The following is a 25,755-nucleotide window of genomic DNA, read 5'->3' as shown; positions in this document are numbered from 1 at the left end:
TATTATTATATCATAAGCTTTATGTGATGTTGTATAGAGAGATATCATGTGACAATACAAATATATGAACAAATGCTACCAAATAATTCAATTGAAAATGATTTTTTTTTCGAAGTTTATGTGATATCAAAGATACAAATATGGACATAAAGATATATATTAACGGTAATTGCTATATATTATCAGACATTTTGTGTGTTCTTTAGAATATCACATGTTTTCGGAAGGAAACTATTTACCGAATAAAATCCATGTTTTTTTTATTCATTTACAATGCTATGTGCAACTCTACTATCGCTTTAAAGTCATTTAAAATTAAAAATCATGATTCAGTGGCTTAGGGATAACAATGACATAATATTCAATTAACCGGATATCATTGTGTTTAAAATATGTTCACCAAATATTATTGTTTTTAAAATGTGTTTGACAAAATCATTTCATTATATCTAATCCCAATAATCTATCTGTATTTTATCAATCCTTATATTTTTTCAACCAATGTGATTTTGTTATGAACACGTAAATATACTACAAAAAATTAAATAGAATAAAAAAATAAAAAAATAAAGCAGGAGGTTGGGACAGTTAAGCTAAACGATGTAGGACAACGACGGTAAGTTGAGGCAGATGTCCTTACCAGCGGTCAACACCGGGCTGTGGCACTGAATTTACCAGCGGTAGATTAGCGCCGATGGAAACCTACCGACGGTGAAGTTTGATATATTTTAAGAAAATTAAGTTATTCAAAAATAGAAAATAAGAGAATTTGTAATTTGAAAAATTGAAAATATGAACATTTTGGTATAATATTTGAACCTTTGGAGTAAAATAACAAAATTTTTGATTTTTTTTTTTTTTTTTTTTTGAAATTTTTTAATTTTGATGACTTTTGCTAATAGATTAATCCTATCAAGACCGATTAATCCATAATTTCTGTCAGACACACTGATCATAGTCGGTTGGAGAACGTGGGACGATTCATCCACGATAAATCCCGATTTCTGCAACCATGGTATTATTATATCATAAGCTTTATGTAATGTTGTATAGAGAGATATCATATGACAATATAAATATATGAATAAATGTTGCCAAAGAATTCAATTGAAAATGATGTTTTCGAAGTTTATGTGATATCAAAGATATATATATATATATATATATATATATATATATATATATATATATATATATATATATATATATATATATATATATATATATATATATATATATATATATATATATATATATATATATATATATATGGTTAGGTTCTTATTTATTCAAGTTCCGAAAATAATATTTAAAAAAAGAATTTCTGGATTTTTCCATTTATTTTGAATTTTAAAATTATTTTTTAAATATGTACAGTATAATATTATATTAGAACATTTCACGTATTTTTCAAAAAAAAAATCGGGATTTTTATTTTTATTTTTTTAGTTAATTAAAGTTCCGAAAATAATATTTAAAAAAAGAATTTTTATATTTTTCCATTTATTTTGCATTTTAAAATTTTTCTTTTAGAATACGTATAGTGTAATATTCTATTAGAATATTTCACGTATTTTTCAAAAAAAATGAGATTTTTTGTTTTTTTAGTTAATTCAAGTTCCAAAAATAATATTTAAAAAAAGAATTTTTAAATTTTTTCATTTATTTTGCATTTTAAAATTATTTTTTAGAATATATCAGTGTAATATTCTATTAGAATATTTTACGTATTTTTCAAAAAAAAAAAAAACGGGATTTTTTTTAAAATTTTTTTTATTTATTTTTATTTTTTTAGTTAATTCAAGTTCCGAAAATAATATTTAAAGAAAGAATTTTTGGTTTTTTCTATTTATTTTGCATTTTAAAATTATTTTTAGATTTGGTTTCACGGTCTCACAAAATTATAATGGTCTCAAATGAACCTGAATATATATATATATATATATATATATATATATATATATATATATATATATATATATATATATATATATATATGTATTAACGGTAATTGCTATATTATCAGATATTTTGTGTGTTCTTTAGAATATCACATGTTTTTGGAAAGAAACTATTTACCGAATAAAATCCATGTTTTTTTGTTCATTTACAATGCTATGTACAACTCTACTATCGTTTTAAAGTCATTTAAAAATAAAAATCATGATTCAGTAGCTTGGGGATAACGGTGACATAATATTCAATTAACTGAAGATCATTATGTTAAAAATATTTTAACCAAAGATCATTGAGTTTAAAATGTGTTGACCAAATCATTTCATTATATCTAATCCCAATAATCTATATATATTTTATCAATCCTTATATTTTTACAACCAATGTAATTTTTTTATGAACAAGTAAATATATTATAAAAATAAAATAAAAAAATAAATAAATAAAGAAGGAGGTTGGGACAGTTTAGTTAAACGGTGTAGGACAACGACGGTAAGTTGAGGTGAATGTTTTTACTAACAATGAATATCAGACTGTGGTACTAAATTTACCGGCAGTAAATTACCGCCGATGGAAACCCACCGTCTGTCTCTCTCGCACGCGCACGCACGCGCGGTGGCATCAATACAGAAATTCATAGGCAAAGAATTGATTGTTGAGGAAGAAATCTAGGTGGCATCATAGTAAAAAGTTTATCACACCGTTCACCTTATAGTACAAAAAAGAAAATGAAAAAGGTAAAACAGGTAATGTAGGCAGCAATGCGACTTTTTAGTTCATTTTCTTTGTTGGTACCTTTTCTTTTTCATATAAACATTTAATGGCTTTAAATTTAATAATTTCTTTAGTATTCATGGGGTAAAGGACAATAGGTTTTTGTAATTTATATCGCAACCTTAAATTGAATTTTATTTAAAAAAAGTTTCAAATACAAAGCTCAAATGACATCTAAGGTGTTGTTCGATAGTTGTTAGAGTAAATTACACAAATGGTCCCTATGGTTTGGGGTAATTTGCACGTTTGATCCCTAATTTACTTTTTTAACTCGGAAGGTCCCTACTGTTTGTATTTTTTACGTATTTGGTCTATTCTATTTATTTTTGTTACGCGCTTGGTACCTGTCTTACCTAAAAATAACAAAATTTTTGATTTTTTTTTTTTTTTTTTTACTTTTTTTTTTTGAAATTTTTTACTTTTGATGACTTTTGCTAATAGATTAATCCTATCAAGACCGATTAATCCATAATTTCCGTCAGACACACTGATCATAGTCGGTTGGAGAACGTGGGACGATTCATCCACGATAAATCCCGATTTCTGCAACCATGGTATTATTATATCATAAGCTTTATGTAATGTTGTATAGAGAGATATCATATGACAATATAAATATATGAATAAATGCTGCCAAAGAATTCAATTGAAAATGATGTTTTCGAAGTTTATGTGATATCAAAGATATATATATATATATATATATATATATATATATATATATATATATATATATATATATATATATATATATATATATATATATATTCATATTTATATGGTTAGGTTCTTAGTTAATTCAAGTTCCGAAAATAATATTTAAAAAAAGAATTTCTGGATTTTTCCATTTATTTTGAATTTTAAAATTATTTTTTAAATATGTACAGTGTAATATTATATTAGAACATTTCACGTATTTTTCAAAAAAAAATCGGGATTTTTATTTTTATTTTTTTAGTTAATTAAAGTTCCGAAAATAATATTTAAAAAAAGAATTTTTATATTTTTCCATTTATTTTGCATTTTAAAATTGTTCTTTTAGAATACGTATAGTGTAATATTCTATTAGAATATTTCACGTATTTTTCAAAAAAAATGAGATTTTTTGTTTTTTTAGTTAATTCAAGTTCCAAAAATAATATTTAAAAAAAGAATTTTTAAATTTTTTCATTTATTTTGCATTTTAAAATTAGTTTTTAGAATATATCAGTGTAATATTCTATTAGAATATTTTACGTATTTTTCAAAAAAAAAAAAAAAAAAACGGGATTTTTTTTTAATTTTTTTTAATTTATTTTTATTTTTTTAGTTAATTCAAGTTCCGAAAATAATATTTAAAAAAAGAATTTTTGGTTTTTTCTATTTATTTTGCATTTTAAAATTATTTTTAGATTTGGTTTCACGGTCTCACAAAATTATAATGGTCTCAAATGAACCTGAATATATATATATATATATATATATATATATATATATATATATATATATACATACATACATATATATATATATATATATATATATATATATATATATATATATATATATATATATATATATATGTATTAACGGTAATTGCTATATTATCAGATATTTTGTGTGTTCTTTAGAATATCACATGTTTTTGGAAAGAAACTATTTACCGAATAAAATCCATGTTTTTTTGTTCATTTACAATGCTATGTACAACTCTACTATCGTTTTAAAGTCATTTAAAAATAAAAATCATGATTTAGTGGCTTGGGGATAATGGTGACATAATATTCAATTAACTGGAGATCATTATGTTAAAAATATGTTAACCAAAGATCATTGAGTTTAAAATGTGTTGACCAAATCATTTCATTATATCTAATCCCAATAATCTATATATATATTTTATCAATCCTTATATTTTTACAACCAATGTAATTTTTTTATGAACAAGTAAATATATTATAAAAATAAAATAAAAAAATAAATAAATAAAGAAGAAGGTTGGGACAGTTTAGTTAAACGGTGTAGGACAACGACGGTAAGTTGAGGTGAATGTTTTTACCAACAATGAATATCAGGCTGTGGTACTGAATTTACCGGCGGAAAATTACCGCTGATGGAAACCCACCGTCTGTCTCTCTCGCACGCGCACGCACGCGCGATGGCACCAATACAGAAATTCATGGGCAAAGAATTGATTGTTGAGGAAGAAATCTAGGTGGCATCAAAGTAAAAAGTTTATCACACCGTTCACCTTATAGTACAAAAAAGAAAATGAAAAAGGTAAAACAAGTAATGTAGACAGCAATGCGACTTTTTAGTTCATTTTCTTTGTTGGTACCTTTTCTTTTTCATATAAACATTTAATGGCTTTAAATTTAATAATTTCTTTAGTATTCATGGGGTAGAGGACAATAGGTTTTTGTAATTTATATCGCAACCTTAAATTGAATTTTATTTAAAAAAAGTTTCAAATACAAAGCTCAAATGACATCTAAGGTGTTGTTCGATAGTTGTTAGAGTAAATTACACAAATGGTCCCTATGGTTTGGGGTAATTTGCACGTTTGATCCCTAATTTACTTTTTTAACTCGGAAGGTCCCTACTGTTTGTATTTGTTACGCATTTGGTCTATTCTATTTATTTTTGTTACGCGCTTGGTCCCTGTCTTACCTAAAAAACTATTATTTGAATATGGAAAAATGATGGGACAGCTGGAGGGTTTTGCTAGGGTTAGGGTTAAGGAACCTTATATACCCGACTCCATTGTAATAGTTTGCCATAATGACCAAAATGGTCTTTCCAGCTCCAATTTAATTCGAAATAGATCCATATTTTACCTTTTTAACCTCTGGCATCTAAAATTTTAAGAACTCAGCTCTATTTGTTACCATTTGGTCCATAAGCCTCGAAAATCTTTTCAAATGAAGTCCCAATAGATTACCTAGTAGTCCCTGACCTTATAATTATTTATAGAACCAATCCAACACTTGCACGTTTAGCCCCCGACTTCTAATACTGTAATAGTTAACTCCTCGAGACCAACTCTTATTATATAACTATTGATTTTAGGACTACTATCCATTCATCAACTTTATCTATTTATTTATTTAATAACCGGAGTGTTACAAATTATTAATAAAATATTAAAATTAATCAAAGATTAATATATTTTAAGAAAAATAATTTCTTCAAAATTAGAAAATAAGAGAATTTGTAATTTAAAAAATTTAAAATATGAACATTTTGGTATAATATTTGAAATTTTGGAGTACAAAAAATTAACTTTTTGAATTTTTTTTTTATACTTTTTTTTTGAATTTTTTACTTTCGTTGACTTTTGCTGACCGATTAATCTCACCAAGATCGATTAATCCATAATTTCCATCAGACACACTAATCCTAGTCGATTGGAGAATGCGGGACAATTGATCCACGATTAATCCCGATTTTTGCAACCATGGTATTATTATATCATAAGCTTTATGTGATGTTGTATAGAGAGATATCATGTGACAATACAAATATATGAACAAATGCTACCAAATAATTCAATTGAAAATGATTTTTTTTTCGAAGTTTATGTGATATCAAAGATACAAATATGGACATAAAGATATATATTAACGGTAATTGCTATATTATCAGACATTTTGTGTGTTCTTTAGAATATCACATGTTTTCGGAAGGAAACTATTTACCGAATAAAATCCATGTTTTTTTTATTCATTTACAATGCTATGTGCAACTCTACTATCGCTTTAAAGTCATTTAAAATTAAAAGTCATGATTCAGTGGCTTAGGGATAACAATGACATAATATTCAATTAACCGGATATCATTGTGTTTAAAATATGTTCACCAAATATTATTGTTTTTAAAATGTGTTTGACCAAATCATTTCATTATATGTAATCCCAATAATCTATCTGTATTTTATCAATCCTTATATTTTTTCAACCAATGTGATATTTTTATGAACACGTAAATATACTACAAAAAATTAAATAGAATAAAAAAATAAAAAAATAAAGCAGGAGGTTGGGACAGTTAAGCTAAACGATGTAGGAGACCGATGGTAAGCTGAGGCAGATGTCCTTACCAGCAGTCAACACCGGGCTGTGGCACTGAATTTACCAGCGGTAGATTAGCGCCGATGGAAACCTACCGACGGTGAAGTTTGATATATTTTAAGAAAATTAAGTTCTTCAAAAATAGAAAAGAAGAGAATTTGTAATTTGAAAAATTGAAAATATGAACATTTTGGTATAATATTTGAACCTTTGGAGTAAAATAACTAATATCAGGCTGTGGTACTGAATTTACCGGCAGTAAATTACCGCCGATGGAAACCCACCGTCTGTCTCTCTCGCACGCGCACGCACGCGCGATGGCACCAATACAGAAATTCATAGGCAAAGAATTGATTGTTGAGGAAGAAATCTAGGTGGCATCAAAGTAAAAAGTTTATCACACCGTTCACCTTATAGTAAAAAAAAGAAAATGAAAAAGGTAAAACAGGTAATGTAGGCAGCAATGCGACTTTTTAGTTCATTTTCTTTGTTGGTACCTTTTCTTTTTCATATAAACATTTAATGGCTTTAAATTTAATAATTTCTTTAGTATTCATGGGGTAAAGGACAATAGGTTTTTGTAATTTATATCGCAACCTTAAATTGAATTTTATTTAAAAAAAGTTTCAAATACAAAGCTCAAATGACATCTAAGGTGTTGTTCGATAGTTGTTAGAGTAAATTACACAAATGGTCCCTATGGTTTGGGGTAATTTGCACGTTTGATCCCTAATTTACTTTTTTTACTCGGAAGGTCCCTACTGTTTGTATTTGTTACGCATTTGGTCTATTCTATTTATTTTTGTTACGCGCTTGGTCCCTGTCTTACCTAAAAAACTATTATTTGAATATGGAAAAATGATGGGATAGGTAGGGTAAAATGAGGGGAGTGTAATTTACTCTAGTGTAATTTACTCTAGTGTAATTTATCAAATGTGCAAATTACCCTAAACCATAGGGACCATTCGTGTAATTTACTCTAGTTGTTATATAGGAAAATATTATTTGTAAAAGTTTTCTGATTGAAAAAGAAACCTAGTTATTTGATTGTACATATGATTGATGGTATTTAAAGATGAAAAATGACTTTATTACCCTATTGTTTTATACTTTGATGGATAAAGTTGCTGAATAATTATAAAAACATATAAATTGTCGTATAAAATGAAAATTACACGATAATCATTTAAAAATTCAAATACAAATTATCATACAAAGTGATTAAACATAAATCAATTAAAATCCAAATAAAATATCGATTATGTTGTTTTTAGTTTAGGTTTTTCAAATTGATATTATGTTGTTATTCTTTCTTAGCCATTTTTGTTTTTTTATAATCAATATATTATTATTGATCCGGTTTATGTCCGATAGTAAGAGGATTGATGAGACTTTTTAAAATAAATTAGGATTGTGGTGGTATTCTAAAAAATGGATTTTAAAAAATTAACTAAAGAAATTTTAATCCAATAAAGTAATATTTATTAATATATAAATATTATATATTATAGATAATATTTATTTATTTATTAATATATAATAATCCACTAAAAAAGTAATAATAAAAAATATATTAAAAAAAACTAATACTCCAAGAAAGAAAGAAACGAAGTTTTGGACATAATAGGTTTCCGGTCTATTCAACCAGAAATATATGGTTTTGTGGATTTTTGGAAAATACATATCTAACCGGGAAAAAACTATTTTTTTTATGTAAATCAAACATTCTTTCCGACCCATTCAATCAGAAATATCTGTTCGCACCTGAAAGATGTCTATCAATAGGGTCTAACTCTTACATATATGCTCTTATATATATATATATATATATATATATATATATATATATATATATATATATATATATATATATATATATATATATATATATATATATATAGATCCGGTAAGAAATTTTTTTGGTAGGAAGGTAAGAAGTTTTTTTTCTACATATTTATTTAACGAACAAAATAAATGAATCACTAGATGATTCATTTCTAAGATAATTCACAAGAAAAAATTCTCAAAAAAACATCTTTATAATTTATTTTTAAGTAAATTAAGAAAAAATTCATTTTTATGATAATTTTAGTGAATAACAACAAAATCATTGTATAAATGAATCAACAAGATGTTTTTTTGAGAATTTTTTCTTGTGAATCATGTTACAAATAAATTATCTTACAAATAAATCATCTAATGACTCATTTTGTTTGTTCGCGAAAAAAATATGTTGAAAAAAAACTTCTTACCTTCCTACCAAAAATTTCTTTCTTATTTGATCTTGATTATATATATATATATATATATATATATATATATATATATATATATATATATATATATATATATATATATATATATATATATCAGTTTAGGTTTATTTGAGACCATTCTAATTTTATGAGACCGTGAGACCAAATGTAAAAATAATTTTAAAATGCAAAACAAATCGAAAAATCGAATTTTTTTTTTTAAATATTATTTTCGGAACTTGAATTAACTAAAAAAATAAAAATAAAATAAAATAAAAAAATATAAAAAAAAATCCCGTTTTTTTTTTTTTTTTTTTTGAAAAATACGTGAAATATTCTAAATAGAATGTATTAACTGACATATTTTAAAAAATAATTTTAAAATGCAAAATAAATGGAAAAATCTAAAAATTCTTTTTTTAAATATTATTTTCGAAACTTGAATTAACTAAAAAAAATAAAAAAAAAATTCTAATTTTTTTGAAAAATACGTGAAATATTCTAAATAGAATATTACACTGTACATATTGTAAAAATAATTTTAAAATGTAAATAAAATGGAAAAATAAAAAAAATTAAATATTATTTTCGAAACTTGAATTAACTAAAAAAAATTAAAAAATAAAAAAATGAGCCTCACGGTCTCACAAAATTAGACCGTTTCACATGAACCTAACCCTATATATATATATATATATATATATATATATATATATATATATATATATATATATATATATATATATATATATATGTATATATATATATTGGAATTCTTTTCTTTTTCGTTTTCGTGTGAGTCTAAAATGTCCATGTTTGGTGATTACTTTCAAAATGCTCTAAACAACGAAAGGGATGAATATTCAAAGTGGATTAGTTCGATCAATGTTTTGGTTGTTGACCACAAAATAGACTTTCTTGCGTATGTTGCAGATATGCTACATTCTTGTTCATTTGAAGGTAACATTCTTCACAAATATTTTCTTTATCAACTTGAGTCGGTTTTTTTTTTTTTTTTTTTTTTTTTTTTTTTTTTAAATAAAAAATAGAAAACATTTAACAATAGATTTCAAGTTCTTTTTTATATATGTTCATCGTTTCCTTGGTTGAAATAATGGTTTTCTGTATTTATTTATTTACAAACTTGATTTTATTAATATTATTTTTTTGGTGTTTTTACACGTTTAATATTTATGTTCATGTAACTAATAATAATGTGTCTTTGCTTGTTTATGATCTTTATTGATCAAGATCATTGATTCAATCTAGCAAACAATAAGTATATTCTACAATTATGAGAATAATGCATAAAATATATATGAATACTCAAATAGAAAGCACTGTGTATTACTATATGGAACTAAAGATTAATCCGTTGTAAACGCATAGCTTGAGGCTTGAGCATTCTTGAGGCTTGATCTTTCTGTGAAAACTAGAGCTTAAGCTACACGCTATGTAAAAGAATAGCAAAAAGAAAAAAATATATATGTTAAAAAAATAATAAAAGTAAATAAAATTGAAAGTTTTATAGAAATATAAAATATTAAAACTTCACTTGTTTTTATAAATATTTTTAAAAATACACGTATTTAATAAATAGAATTTTAAAAAATACAAGTACTTAATAAATAGATTTTTAAAAAACACCATCAAAAACTCCTCCAACAACACAATATATTGCATCAAATACGTGGGCCCTCAATTATGTGGCTTTGAAGATCTTACGATTAATTCTTAGAATAATTTTAGTGGGGTATGGTTCTCCTACCGATACCTCTCAAATAAGCTAAAGTTCCTAAATAATGCTATCAAAAAATGGTGCAAGGTCGAGTATGAAAAGGAGAACAAAGTGTTGTGTGATTTAAAAGCAAAAGTTTTTGACCTTGATCTTGCGGCGGGGTCTAGGGTGCTAAATGAGTCTGAGGTGGCGATATTGAGGGAAAGCAAGACAAAAATCATCGATTTTGAAAAGTTGTCTAAACTGGATCTCATGTAAAATGATAAAATCAAATAGCTTGCCGATGGCGATGAGAATACTTGCTTCTACCATAACACTTTGAAAGTCAAAAATTAAAAGTGCCATATCCATGGGATTATGGTTAATAGTAATTCAATTACTAGGGTTGAGCACATCAAAAGGAAAATCCACCAGTTTTTTAGTGAGAAATTTCTTGAGGAGCACACTACCAGACCCGCTTTCTTAAACCATTTATTCCCTTCCCTTACTGATTCTGATAGATGCTTTCTAGAGGCTCCTTTTGACTTGGCGGAAATCAATGCTATGTGCAACTCTACTATCGCTTTAAAGTCATTTAAAATTAAAAATCATGATTCAGTGGCTTAGGGATAACAATGACATAATATTCAATTAACCGGATATCATTGTGTTTAAAATATGTTCACCAAATATTATTGTTTTTAAAATGTGTTTGACCAAATCATTTCATTATATGTAATCCCAATAATCTATCTGTATTTTATCAATCCTTATATTTTTTCAACCAATGTGATTTTTTTATGAACACGTAAATATATACTACAAAAAATTAAATAGAATAAAAAAATAAAAAAATAAAGCAGGAGGTTGGGACAGTTAAGCTAAACGATGTAGGACAACGACAGTAAGCTGAGGCAGATGTCCTTACCAGCATTCAACACCGGGCTGTGGCACTGAATTTACCAGCGGTAGATTAGCGCCGATGGAAACCTACCGACGGTGAAGTTTGATATATTTTAAGAAAATTAAGTTCTTCAAAAATAGAAAATAAGAGAATTTGTAATTTGAAAAATTGAAAATATGAACATTTTGGTATAATATTTGAACCTTTGGAGTAAAATAACTAATTTTTTGATTTTTTTTTTTTTTACTTCTTTTTTTGAATTTTTTTACTTTTGATGACTTTTGCTGATAGATTAATCCTATCAAGACCGATTAATCCATAATTTCCGTCAGACACACTGATCATAGTCGGTTGGAGAACGTGGGACGATTGATCCACCATAAATCCCGATTTCTGCAACCATGGTATTATTATATCATAAGCTTTATGTAATGTTGTATAGAGAGATATCATATGAAAATATAAATATAAGAATAAATGATGCCAAAGAATTCAATTGAAAATGATGTTTTCGAAGTTTATGTGATATCAAAGATATATATATATATATATATATATATATATATATATATATATATATATATATATATATATATATATATATATATATATATATATATATATATATATATATGGTTAGGTTCTTAGTTAATTCAAGTTCCGAAAATAATATTTAAAAAAAAAATTTCAGGATTTTTCCGTTTATTTTGAATTTTAAAATTATTTTTTAAATATGTACAGTGTAATATTCTATTAGAACATTTCACGTATTTTTCAAAAAAAAATCGGGATTTTTATTTTTATTTTTTTAGTTAATTAAAGTTCCGAAAATAATATTTAAAAAAAGAATTTTTATATTTTTCCATTTATTTTGCATTTTAAAATTATTCTTTTAGAATACGTATAGTGTAATATTCTATTAGAATATTTCACGTATTTTTCAAAAAAAATGAGATTTTTTTTTATTTTTTTTAGTTAATTCAAGTTCCAAAAATAATATTTAAAAAAAGAATTTTTAAATTTTTTCATTTATTTTTCATTTTAAAATTATTTTTTAGAATATATCAGTGTAATATTCTATTATAATATTTTACGTATTTTTCAAAAAAAAAAAAAAAACGGGATTTTTTTTTAATTTTTTTATTTATTTTTATTCTTTTAGTTAATTCAAGTTCCGAAAATAATATTTAAAAAAAGAATTTTTGGTTTTTTCTATTTATTTTGCATTTTAAAATTATTTTTAGATTTGGTTTCACGGTCTCACAAAATTATAATGGTCTCAAATGAACCTTAATATATATATATATATATATATATATATATATATATATATATATATATATATATATATATATATATATATATGTATTAACGGTAATTGCTATATTATCAGATATGTTGTGTGTTCTTTAGAATATCACATGTTTTTGGAAAGAAACTATTTACCGAATAAAATCCATGTTTTTTTGTTCATTTACAATGCTATGTACAACTCTACTATCGTTTTAAAGTCATTTAAAAATAAAAATCATGATTCAGTGGCTTGGGGATAACGGTGACATAATATTCAATTAACTGGAGATCATTATGTTAAAAATATGTTAACCAAAGATCATTGAGTTTAAAATGTGTTGACCAAATCATTTCATTATATCTAATCCCAATAATCTATATATATTTTATCAATCCTTATATTTTTACAACCAATGTAATTTTTTTATGAACAAGTAAATATATTATAAAAATAAAATAAAAAAATAAATAAATAAAGAAGGAGGTTGGGACAGTTTAGTTAAACGGTGTAGGACAACGACGGTAAGTTGAGGTGAATGTTTTTACCAACAATGAATATCAGGCTGTGGTACTGAATTTACCGGCAGTAAATTACCGCCGATGGAAACCCACCGTCTGTCTCTCTCGCACGCGCACGCACGCGCGATGGCACCAATACAGAAATTCATAGGCAAAGAATTGATTGTTGAGGAAGAAATCTAGGTGGCATCAAAGTAAAAAGTTTATCACACCGTTCACCTTATAGTAAAAAAAAGAAAATGAAAAAGGTAAAACAGGTAATGTAGGCAGCAATGCGACTTTTTAGTTCATTTTCTTTGTTGGTACCTTTTCTTTTTCATATAAACATTTAATGGCTTTAAATTTAATAATTTCTTTAGTATTCATGGGGTAAAGGACAATAGGTTTTTGTAATTTATATCGCAACCTTAAATTGAATTTTATTTAAAAAAAGTTTCAAATACAAAGCTCAAATGACATCTAAGGTGTTGTTCGATAGTTGTTAGAGTAAATTACACAAATGGTCCCTATGGTTTGGGGTAATTTGCACGTTTGATCCCTAATTTACTTTTTTTACTCGGAAGGTCCCTACTGTTTGTATTTGTTACGCATTTGGTCTATTCTATTTATTTTTGTTACGCGCTTGGTCCTTGTCTTACCTAAAAAAACTATTATTTGAATATGGAAAAATGATGGGACAGCTGGAGGGTTTTGCTAGGGTTAGGGTTAAGGAACCTTATATACCCGACCCCATTGTAATAGTTTGCCATAATGACCAAAATGGTCTTTCCAGCTCCAATTTAATTCGAAATAGATCCATATTTTACCTTTTTAACCTCTGGTATCTAAAATTTTAAGAACTCAGCTCTATTTGTTACCATTTGGTCCATAAGCCTCGAAAATCTTTTCAAATTTAGTCCCAATAGATTACCTAGTAGTTCCTGACCTTATAATTATTTATAGAACCAATCCAACACTTGCACGTTTAGCCCCCGACTTCTAATACTGTAATAGTTAACTCCTCGAGACCAACTCTTATTATATAATTATTGATTTTAGGACTACTATCCATTCATCAACTTTATCTATTTATTTATTTAATAACCGGAGTGTTACAAATTATTAATAAAATATTAAAATTAATCAAAGATTAATATATTTTAAGAAAAATAATTTCTTCAAAATTAGAAAATAAGAGAATTTGTAATTTAAAAAATTTAAAATATGAACATTTTGGTATAATATTTGAAATTTTGGAGTACAAAAAATTAACTTTTTGAATTTTTTTTATACTTTTTTTTTTGAATTTTTTACTTTCGTTGACTTTTGCTGACCGATTAATCTCACCAAGATCGATTAATACGTAATTTCCATCAGACACACTAATCCTAGTCGGTTGGAGAATGCGGGACAATTGATCCACGATTAATCCCGATTTCTGCAACCATGGTACTATTATATCATAAGCTTTATGTGATGTTGTATAGAGAGATATCATGTGACAATACAAATATATGAACAAATGCTACCAAATAATTCAATTGAAAATGATTTTTTTTCGAAGTTTATGTGATATCAAAGATACAAATATGGACATAAAGATATATATTAACGGTAATTGCTATATTATCAGACATTTTGTGTGTTCTTTAGAATATCACATGTTTTCGGAAGGAAACTATTTACCGAATAAAATTCATGTTTTTTTTATTCATTTACAATGCTATGTGCAACTCTACTATCGCTTTAAAGTCATTTAAAATTAAAAATCATGATTCAGTGGCTTAGGGATAACAATGACATAATATTCAATTAACCGGATATCATTGTGTTTAAAATATGTTCACCAAATATTATTGTTTTTAAAATGTGTTTGACCAAATCATTTCATTATATGTAATCCCAATAATCTATCTGTATTTTATCAATCCTTATATTTTTTCAACCAATGTGATATTTTTATGAACACGTAAATATACTACAAAAAATTAAATAGAATAAAAAAATAAAAAAAATAAAGCAGGAGGTTGGGACAGTTAAGCTAAACGATGTAGGAGACCGATGGTAAGCTGAGGCAGATGTCCTTACCAGCAGTCAACACCGGGCTGTGGCACTGAATTTACCAGCGGTAGATTAGCGCCGATGGAAACCTACCGACGGTGAAGTTTGATATATTTTAAGAAAATTAAGTTCTTCAAAAATAGAAAAGAAGAGAATTTGTAATTTGAAAAATTGAAAATATGAACATTTTGGTATAATATTTGAACCTTTGGAGTAAAATAACTAATATCAGGCTGTGGTACTGAATTTACCGGCAGTAAATTACCGCCGATGGAAACCCACCGTCTGTCTCTCTCGCACGTGCACGCACGCGCGATGGCACCAATACAAAAATTCATAGGCAAAGAATTGATTGTTGAGGAAGAAATCTAGGTGGCATCAAAGTAAAAAGTTTATCACACCGTTCACCTTATAGTACAAAAAAGAAAATGAAAAAGGTAAAACAGGTAATGTAGGCAGCAATGCGACTTTTTAGTTCATTTTCTTTGTTGGTACCTTTTCTTTTTCATATAAACATTTAATGGTTTTAAATTTAATAATTTCTTTAGTATTCATGTGGTAAAGGACAATAGGTTTTTGTAATTTATATCGCAACCTTAAATTGAATTTTATTTAAAAAAAGTTTCAAATACAAAGCTCAAATGACATCTAAGGTGTTGTTCGATAGTTGTTAGAGTAAATTACACAAATGGTCCCTATGGTTTGGGGTAATTTGCACGTTTGATCCCTAATTTACTTTTTTAACTCGGAAGGTCCCTACTGTTTGTATTTGTTACGCATTTGGTCTATTCTATTTATTTTTGTTACGCGCTTGGTCCATGTATTACCTAAAAAACTATTATTTGAATATGGAAAAATGATGGGATATGTAGGGTAAGATGAGGGGAGTGTAATTTACTCTAGTGTAATTTATCTAATGTGCAAATTACCCTAAACCATAGGGACCATTCGTGTAATTTACTCTAGTTGTTATATAGGAAAATATTATTTGTAAAAGTTTTCTATTGAAAAAGAAACCTAGTTATTTGATTGTACATGTGATTGATGGTATTTAAAGATGAAAAATGACTTTATTACCCTATTGTTTTATACTTTGATGGATAAAGTTACTGAATAATTATAAAAACATATAAATTGTCGTATAAAATGAAAATTACACGATAATCATTTAAAAATTCAAATACAAATTATCATACAAAGTGATTAAACATAAATCAATTAAAATCCAAATAAAATATCGATTATGTTGTTTTTAGTTTAGGTTTTTCAAATTGATATTATGTTGTTATTCTTTCTTAGCCATTTTTGTTTTTTTATAATCAATATATTATTATTGATCCGGTTTATGTCCGATAGTAAGAGGATTGATGAGACTTTTTAAAATAAATTAGGATTGTGGTGGTATTCTAAAAAACGGATTTTAAAAAATTAACTAAAGAAATTTTAATCCAATAAAGTAATATTTATTAATATATAAATATTATATATTATAGATAATATTTATTTATTTATTAATATATAATAATCCACTAAAAAAGTAATAATAAAAAATATATTAAAAAAAACTAATACTCCAAGAAAGAAAGAAACGAAGTTTCGGACATAATAGGTTTCCGGTCTATTCAACCAGAAATATATGGTTTTGTGGATTTTTGGAAAATACATATCTAACCAGGAAAAATCTATTTTTTTTTATGTAAATCAAACATTCTTTCCGACCCATTCAATCAGAAATATCTGTTCGCACCTGAAAGATGTCTATCAATAGGGTCTAACTCTTACATATATGCTCTTATATATATATATATATATATATATATATATATATATATATATATATATATATATATATATATATATATATATATATATATATAGATCCGGTAAGAAATTTTTTTTGGTAGGAAGGTAAGAAGTTTTTTTTCTACATATTTTTTTAACGAACAAAATAAATGAATCACTAGATGATTCATTTCTAAGATAATTCACAAGAAAAAATTCTCAAAAAAACATCTTTATAATTTATTTTTAAGTAAATTAAGAAAAAATTCATTTTTATGATAATTTTAGTGAATAACAACAAAATCATTGTATAAATGAATCATCAAGATGTTTTTTTGAGAATTTTTTCATCCGAATCATCTTACAAATGAATCATCTAATGACTCATTTTGTTTGTTCGCGAAAAAAATATGTTGAAAAAAAACTTCTTACCTTCCTACCAAAAATTTCCTTCTTATTTGATCTTGATTCTATATATATATATATATATATATATATATATATATATATATATATATATATATATATATATATATATATATATATATATATATATCAGTTCAGGTTCATTTGAGACCATTCTAATTTTATGAGACCGTGAGACCAAATGTAAAAATAATTTTAAAATGCAAAATAAATCGAAAAATCGAATTTTTTTTTTAAATATTATTTTCGGAACTTGAATTAGCTAAAAAAAATAAAAATAAAATAAAATAAAAAAAATATAAAAAAAATCCCTTTGTTTTTTTTTTTTTGAAAAATACGTGAAATATTCTAAATAGAATATATTAACTGACATATTTTAAAAAATAATTTTAAAATGCAAAATAAATGGAAAAATGTAAAAATTCTTTTTTTAAATATTATTTTCGAAACTTGAATTAACTAAAAAAAATAAAAAAAAATTCTAATTTTTTTGAAAAATACGTGAAATATTCTAAATTGAATATTACACTGTGCATATTGTAAAAATAATTTTAAAATGTAAAATAAATGGAAAAATAAAAAAAATTAAATATTATTTTCGAAACTTGAATTAACTAAAAAAAAATTAAAAAATAAAAAAATGAGCCTCACGGTCTCACAAAATTAGACCGTCTCACATGAACCTAACCCTATATATATATATATATATATATATATATATATATATATATATATATATATATATATATATATATATATATATATATTGGAATTCTTTTCTTTTTCGTTTTCGTGTGAGTCTAAAATGTCCATGTTTGGTGATTACTTTCAAAATGCTCTAAACAACGAAAGGGATGAATATTCAAAGTGGTTTAGTTCGATCAAAGTTTTGGTTGTTGACCACAAAATAGACTTTCTTGCGTATGTTGCAGATATGCTACATTCTTGTTCATTTGAAGGTAACATTCTTCACAAAGATTTTCTTTATCAACTTGAGTCGGTTTTTTTTTTTTTTTTTTTTTTTTTTTTTTTTTTTTTTTTAAATAAAAAATAGAAAACATTTAACAATAGATTTCAAGTTCTTTTTTATATATGTTCATCGTTTCCTTGGTTGAAATAATGGTTTTCTGTATTTATTTATTTACAAACTTGATTTTATTAATATTATTTTTTTGGTGTTTTTATACGTTTAATATTTATGTTCATGTAACTAATAATAATGTGTCTTTGCTTGTTTATGATCTTTATTGATCAAGATCATTGATTCAATCTAGCAAACAATAAGTATATTCTACAATTATGAGAATCATGCATAAAATATATATGAATACTCAAATAGAAAGCACTGTGTATTACTATATGGAACTAAAGATTAATCCGTTGTAAACGCATAGCTTGAGGCTTGAGCATTCTTGAGGCTTGATCTTTCTGTGAAAACTAGAGCTTAAGCTACACGCTATGTAAAAGAATAGCAAAAAGAAAAAAAATATATATGTTAAAAAAATAATAAAAGTAAATAAAATTGAAAGTTTTATAGAAATATAAAATATTAAAACTTCACTTGTTTTTATAAATATTTTTAAAAATACACGTATTTAATAAATAGAATTTTAAAAAATACAAGTACTTAATAAATAGACTTTTAAAAAACACCATCAAAAACTCCTCTAACAACACAATATATTGCATCAAATACGTGGGCCCTCAATTATGTGGCTTTGAAGATCTTACGATTAATTCTTGGAATAATTTTAGTGGGGTATGGTTCTCCTGACCGATACCTCTCAAATAAGCTAAAGTTCCTAAATAATGCTATCAAAAAGTGGTGCAAGGTCGAGTATGAAAAGGAGAACAAAGTGTTGTGTGATTTAAAAGCAAAAGTTTTTGACCTTGATCTTGCGGCGGGGTCTAGGGTGCTAAATGAGTCTGAGGTGGCGATATTGAGGGAAAGCAAGACAAAAATCATCGATTTTGAAAAGTTGTCTAAACTGGATCTCATGTAAAATGATAAAATCAAATAGCTTACCGATGGCGATGAGAATACTTGCTTCTACCATAACACTTTGAAAGTCAAAAATTAAAAGTGCCATATCCATGGGATTATGGTTAATAGTAATTCAATTACTAGGGTTGAGCACATCAAAAGGAAGGTCCACCAGTTTTTTAGTGAGAAATTTCTTGAGGAGCACACTACCAGACCCGCTTTCTTAAACCATTTATTCCTTTCCCTTACTGATTCTGATAGATGCTTTCTAGAGGCTCCTTTTGACTTGGCGGAAATCAAAAGGGCCATCTGGGATTGTGGTAGCGACAAGGCGTCGGGTCTCGATGGATTCACTTTCAAATTTCTCAAGGAGTTTTGGCATGTGGTCTAAGACGATGTCATGAGATTTGTAAAGTACTTCGAAAACTGTGGGAAAATCTCTATGGATTGTAATTCGTTATTCATTACCTTTCTTCCTAAAGTTATAGACCCGCTTTCTCTTAGTTATTATTGTCCCATCAACTTAATTGGTTGTGTTTGCAAGATATTAGCTAAAACTCTCACGTCTAGACTCAAACAAGTGTTAGGGTCCATTATTGGCGACGTGCAGCCGACTTTCATAGACGGGAGAAGCATTCTTGACGGACCGTTGATTGTTAATGAAATTGTTGCTTGGGTGAAACATTCCAAAATGAAAGACTTCTCTTTAAGGTTGATTTCAATTTCGATTCCTTAAACTGGAATTATTTGGACTCAATTATGTCTCAAATGGGCTTTGGGGTGAAATGGAGGAATTCGATATCTGGATACATCTCATCCGCTCGTGCCTCGGTTCTTCTCAATGGGTATGCATCGAAAGAGTTCCAATTGTCTAAAGGGGTTCGTCAAGGGGATCCGATCTCCCCATTCCTTTTCATTCTTGTCATGGAAGGCCTAAATGTGGCCATGAAGTCTGCCTTTCAAAATTCCTTGTTCCATGGTATCGACATTCCAAACCGGGGCCCTTCCATATCGCATTTGTTTTACGCCGACGAAACGATTTTCATCGTAACCTGGGAGAGCACAAATTTCGTTAATCTGGCCCATATCCTTCATTGTTTTCATGCGGCTTCCGTCCTTAAGGTAAACTTTCACAAGTATAAGGTTTTTGGTGTTGGTGTTTCAGAGGGTGAGATCTATAATTTTGATCGGGTTCTCAGTTGCAAGGTAGCCAATTTCCCCTTCAAATACTTAAGTGTTCTGGTTGGATCAAACATGGCCCTTAAGCGTAATTGGTTACCCGTTGTTGTGAAAGTTCAAAATAAACTTTCTTTCTACAAGTATAAAATGTTAACGTTCGGTGATAGAGTTAATCTTACGAAAAGTATCCTTGGTAGCTTGCCGTTGTTTCACTTTTCGCTTTTCAAAGTCCTGAATTCTGTTGTTGAGGCGCTTGAGAGATGTCGAAGAAGATTTTTGTGTGGTGGCAGCGAGGAGAAGAACCGAATCCATTGGGTTGATTGGAAGGTTGTGTTAGGGCCTAAAAGAAACGGTGGGTTGGGAATTGGTTCTCTGGCATCTTTGAATTTGGCCTTGCTATTTAAATGGATTTGGAGGTTTAAAATGGAGCCAGACGCCCCGTGGAGAAGAGTTATTTGTGGGATTCACAACTTGTCCAAAAAAATCGATCTCGAATCTTTCAAAGAAATCTATTTCAGGAGTTTGGTAGAACATCACAAAGACGATCAATGCCCTTGTTGACATCAATATATCTCTTCCCTCTATTTTAAAACCCAAAGTTAGATCCAGATTAGATATACTTTTTTGGCTCGAAATTTGGTTAGGTAACGGTGATCTAGCCTCGAGGTTCCCTCATGTTTTTGCCTTAGATAAAAAGAAATCATGTAGCATAAGGGAGCGATTGTGTATTAGTGAGGGCGGTTGGGCGTGGAAGAGGCATCCAAGGCTGCAGGCGAAAATTGATGAATTTCATGCTTTGAAAGGTGTTGTGTTGGTATCATTCTCAATGATTCCAATGATGCTTGGACTTCACCCCAATTTGATGATGGCAAGTTCTATGTTCATGAATTGAGGTCCTTAATCGACTCCTTCCTTACGACTGAAATGTTTAATGCAACGATTTTGGCTTTCGTTGGTACCCTTAAAAGTAAATTGCTTCATCTGGCGGGCTTGCATTAGTAGAATCCCTACAGGTTGTGTTCTCGCTAAACGTGGTGTTCCTATTAGTAGTCCTTTTTTTGCCTTTGGTGTGATGAAAAGGTTGAAGATGTGAACCACTTGTTTGCGGGTTGCTCTTGGGCTCGTGATATTCTTCATCAAATCCTTAGTTGGTGCAAAATCCCTCTACGTATTTTTGACTCCTACTTGGAGCTTGTCTCTTTTGCTGCTAAGTGGGGAAAATGTTCATTGAAGCGTAAGATTCTTATAGCCATTTTCTATGGTTACATGTGGTGTATTTGGAAAGCATGTAACGATAGGCTGTTTAGAAAGGTGTGCACTTCGAAGGAGGGTCTAATTGATAATGTTACTTCTCTTACTTTTAGTTGGATTAAACATAGAGCGTGATTTCGAAATTGTAGTTGGGTGGAGTGGTGTTATTCCCGTTTTAACATTGTTTAGTTTTTGTTTGTCTTCTTTGTTGCCCAACCATACTCTTTTTTGGCTGCAGGATAACAAAATTTCGCCGTTTAAAAAAAAGAATAAATTATAAAGTACACAAATGGAGATAGTGGGGACATGATTAAGAAGGTGTTTGACAAAAGTAGCTGTTAGTTGGAAGCAGTTAGCGGGTAGCTGGTAGCGGAAAGTTGTAGCGAATGTTTAACAAAAGTAGCTAGAAGATTTTGAAATATATAAAATTATATAAAAGAACAATCGATTAAAAATAAATAAATATATAAATATATTTTTAAGGGTAATTATGGAAATTGATTTCAAAAGATCGGTAGCGTTTTGTTAAACGCTACATGAAGTAGCTTTTAGATTTGGAGCGTTTTGTTTAAGTTAAAAACTAAACGTTCGTACTGTCAAACGCAATTTTTTGTATAAAATAAAACATTTTATCAAAAACTAAAAGCTAAAAACTTGCAAACGCTATCAAAAACTCCGTATCAAATACAGTCTAACTCAATCTTGTATCTTGGGTAATATATTTAAAATTATTCATCCTCCCACCCTTTTATTTCTCCTTAATTACAATTTACAATCAATGCGATTATCCGATTTTATTTCTTAGTTGGTTTTTTGCTTTATTGACCCAAGCATTTAATAGCTTTAAATTTAATAATCTGTTTAGAATATATTGGAAAAACGATAATTGACTATTGTAATTTATCTCGGTACCTTAAAGCAGATTATTATTATTATTATTATTATTATTATTATTATTATTATTATTATTATTATTATTATTATTATTATTATTATTATTATTATTGGATATAAGACTTGGATCTTCTAACTCTTATTTATATCGCGCTCATAGCTTATATTAGATTTTCTTTCTTTTATTAATCTCTCCTCCATCTGCGTGTTAAAAATGTTGAAGCTTGGTGATTGTTTCCAAAATGCTTTAAACACCGAAATGAATGAACATTTAAATTTGGTTACTTCAATCAAAGTTTTGGTTGTTGACCGTAAGATGGACTTCCTTGGTTATGTTGCAGACATGCTACATTCATGTTCATTTGAAGGTAACATTCCTGATTAAAAAATTTAGTTATCAACTTGAGTTTTATTAAAAATCAATCAACTTGAAATTGCGATATTATAATGTTTATTTCAGTTGCTTAATTGAAATTAATTATATTTTATAATAAAATAAGTTTGTTTTGGTTGAATTTATTTGTTGTCAATTTATTTACGAGACTGAATTAATTAACACTACATTCTTTGTTAGTGTTTTCATGATATAAATATTTTCTTACTAAGATACTAGTCGTATTTTGATTTTATTTGTTTATTGTATCTTATGTCCAATAAGTCAATGCCTTGTATAATAAAGCTTCACTGACTATACCATACTAAATCTGTTTAAATGTTCATGTCATAATATAAAAAATATTGAGATTGTAACATAGTTGATGGCTCCTGAGTGCGGGACATTGTTTTGGCTTTGCGAGGGAACGGTTAGTGGCATGTGGTGATATCTATATATTTATTGTTATAAAAAAAATTATTATCAAGTCCGTAAAAAGAATATATTATTTTTATTGTGAACCATTCATAATTTACATTTTTAATCTTCTATTTATTTATATTTGAAAAAATTTCACTGTATAACAATAATTTAATTTGTTTCCATTTACGAATTACATATCAAATCTATAGTTTGCAATGTTTAACAATCTGTAAATGTTTAGATATTAAAGTAACTAGCTGTGAAATTCATGATTTTGTTTTTAAAAAGTAAAAATAAATATAAATGTTTAAATATTTGAGAAGTTTGAATTTATAAGAAAAAAAAAATATTGAATTATTAAAATTAAAATGTTTTATTTTATTTTAAATTTAAACAAATAATTTAGATAAATAAACAAAAGAAATTAATGAGATTTAATTTATGAACTTTGAAACTACAAGGAAAGCTCTTTAATGAAATATATATATATATATATATATATATATATATATATATATATATATATATATATATATATATATATATATATATATATATACTGCAATTATTATATTTAAATATTATATAAACTTCAATAAATTTGAAAAAACCATAAAATTATATGTGGAAAAAAAAATTAAAATACCTACAAAAGTACTTGTAGCAAATTGAATAACAATATGAGATGTGACAAAACAATATTTATTTATTAAAATAGATTAAATTTATATTTTATTTATTTATTTGGTAATTCTAGTAAGGTAGTTTTATAAATTTACAAAGAATGGCCTAATAAAGACAAATACTATTAGATAAATAGTTTTTGTATTAAATAGAATTCTTTCCATACAAATAACAGGCATAATATATATATATATATATATATATATATATATATATATATATATATATATATATATATATATATATATATATATATATATATATATATATATATATATATATCATAGTTGCAAAAATCGCTAATTGTTAGTTAGTCGGTAGACGGAAGATTAGCAATTAATCGGCTAGACGTGGATTAAGCGGCTGATTAATCAAGAACCATTAATTATTAAGAAAATTACTCAAAAATTTATAAATCTAACTTTAATCTTCAGAATATAAGTAAATAAACATAAAAGTTTAATAATAATTTAATAAGTTTAAGAGACACACAAAATCATCATTCAACAAGTCCACACTAAGTTTAAGTATCTCAAAAATAAGCGCACGGACTTAAAATGTTTTCAATGTTTGATCAAGTTTGACCGATTAGGTCCGATTAGGTGGGGACTAGGTCTGTCTTTGACCCGTGTTGACAAAACCCGATTATAGTGACCAAATAGCAAAAAAAAAATATCATCGGGTTTATCATGTAACACCATTTATAGAATACAATCATAGAGGTGATAAAGGCATGCTAGCAGCAACTGATTTGTTTTGAAATATGTATTTGTGTTTAAGAGTTATGAGTGGTATGGTGGTTGTGAAAGTGGTGACAACAAGTGTGGTTTTATAGTGGTGGTGATTAGTGATGATAGTGATGGTTGGAGATGGTGGTGTCTGGTGATGCTGGTGATAATGGTGTCATTGTTTAAAATGCTTAACAGTCCATACGTGAGGCTGGTTAGAACGGATGGTCACCGGTGTTATCAAAACCCTCCATAGGGACCAATGGTGTTGCTTTTCCAAAAGGACCAAAATTTTATAACTGATAAACAACATGGAGAAAGACTATAATTTACTTATATATATATATATATATATATATATATATATAGAGAGAGAGAGAGAGAGAGAGAGAGAGAGAGAGAGAGAGAGAGAGAGAGAGAGAGAGAGAGAGAGAGAGAGAGAGAGAGAGAGAGAGAGAGAGAGAGAGAGAGAGACTTGTATTCGTTTTGGATTGACTACTGTTTGATTTGTGAATTCAATAAAA

Source organism: Lactuca saligna, chromosome 2 (genome assembly GCF_052625555.1).
Source record: "Lactuca saligna cultivar CGN05327 chromosome 2, ASM5262555v1, whole genome shotgun sequence".
Classification (NCBI taxonomy): domain Eukaryota; kingdom Viridiplantae; phylum Streptophyta; class Magnoliopsida; order Asterales; family Asteraceae; genus Lactuca; species Lactuca saligna.
This window is presented reverse-complemented; position numbering follows the sequence as displayed.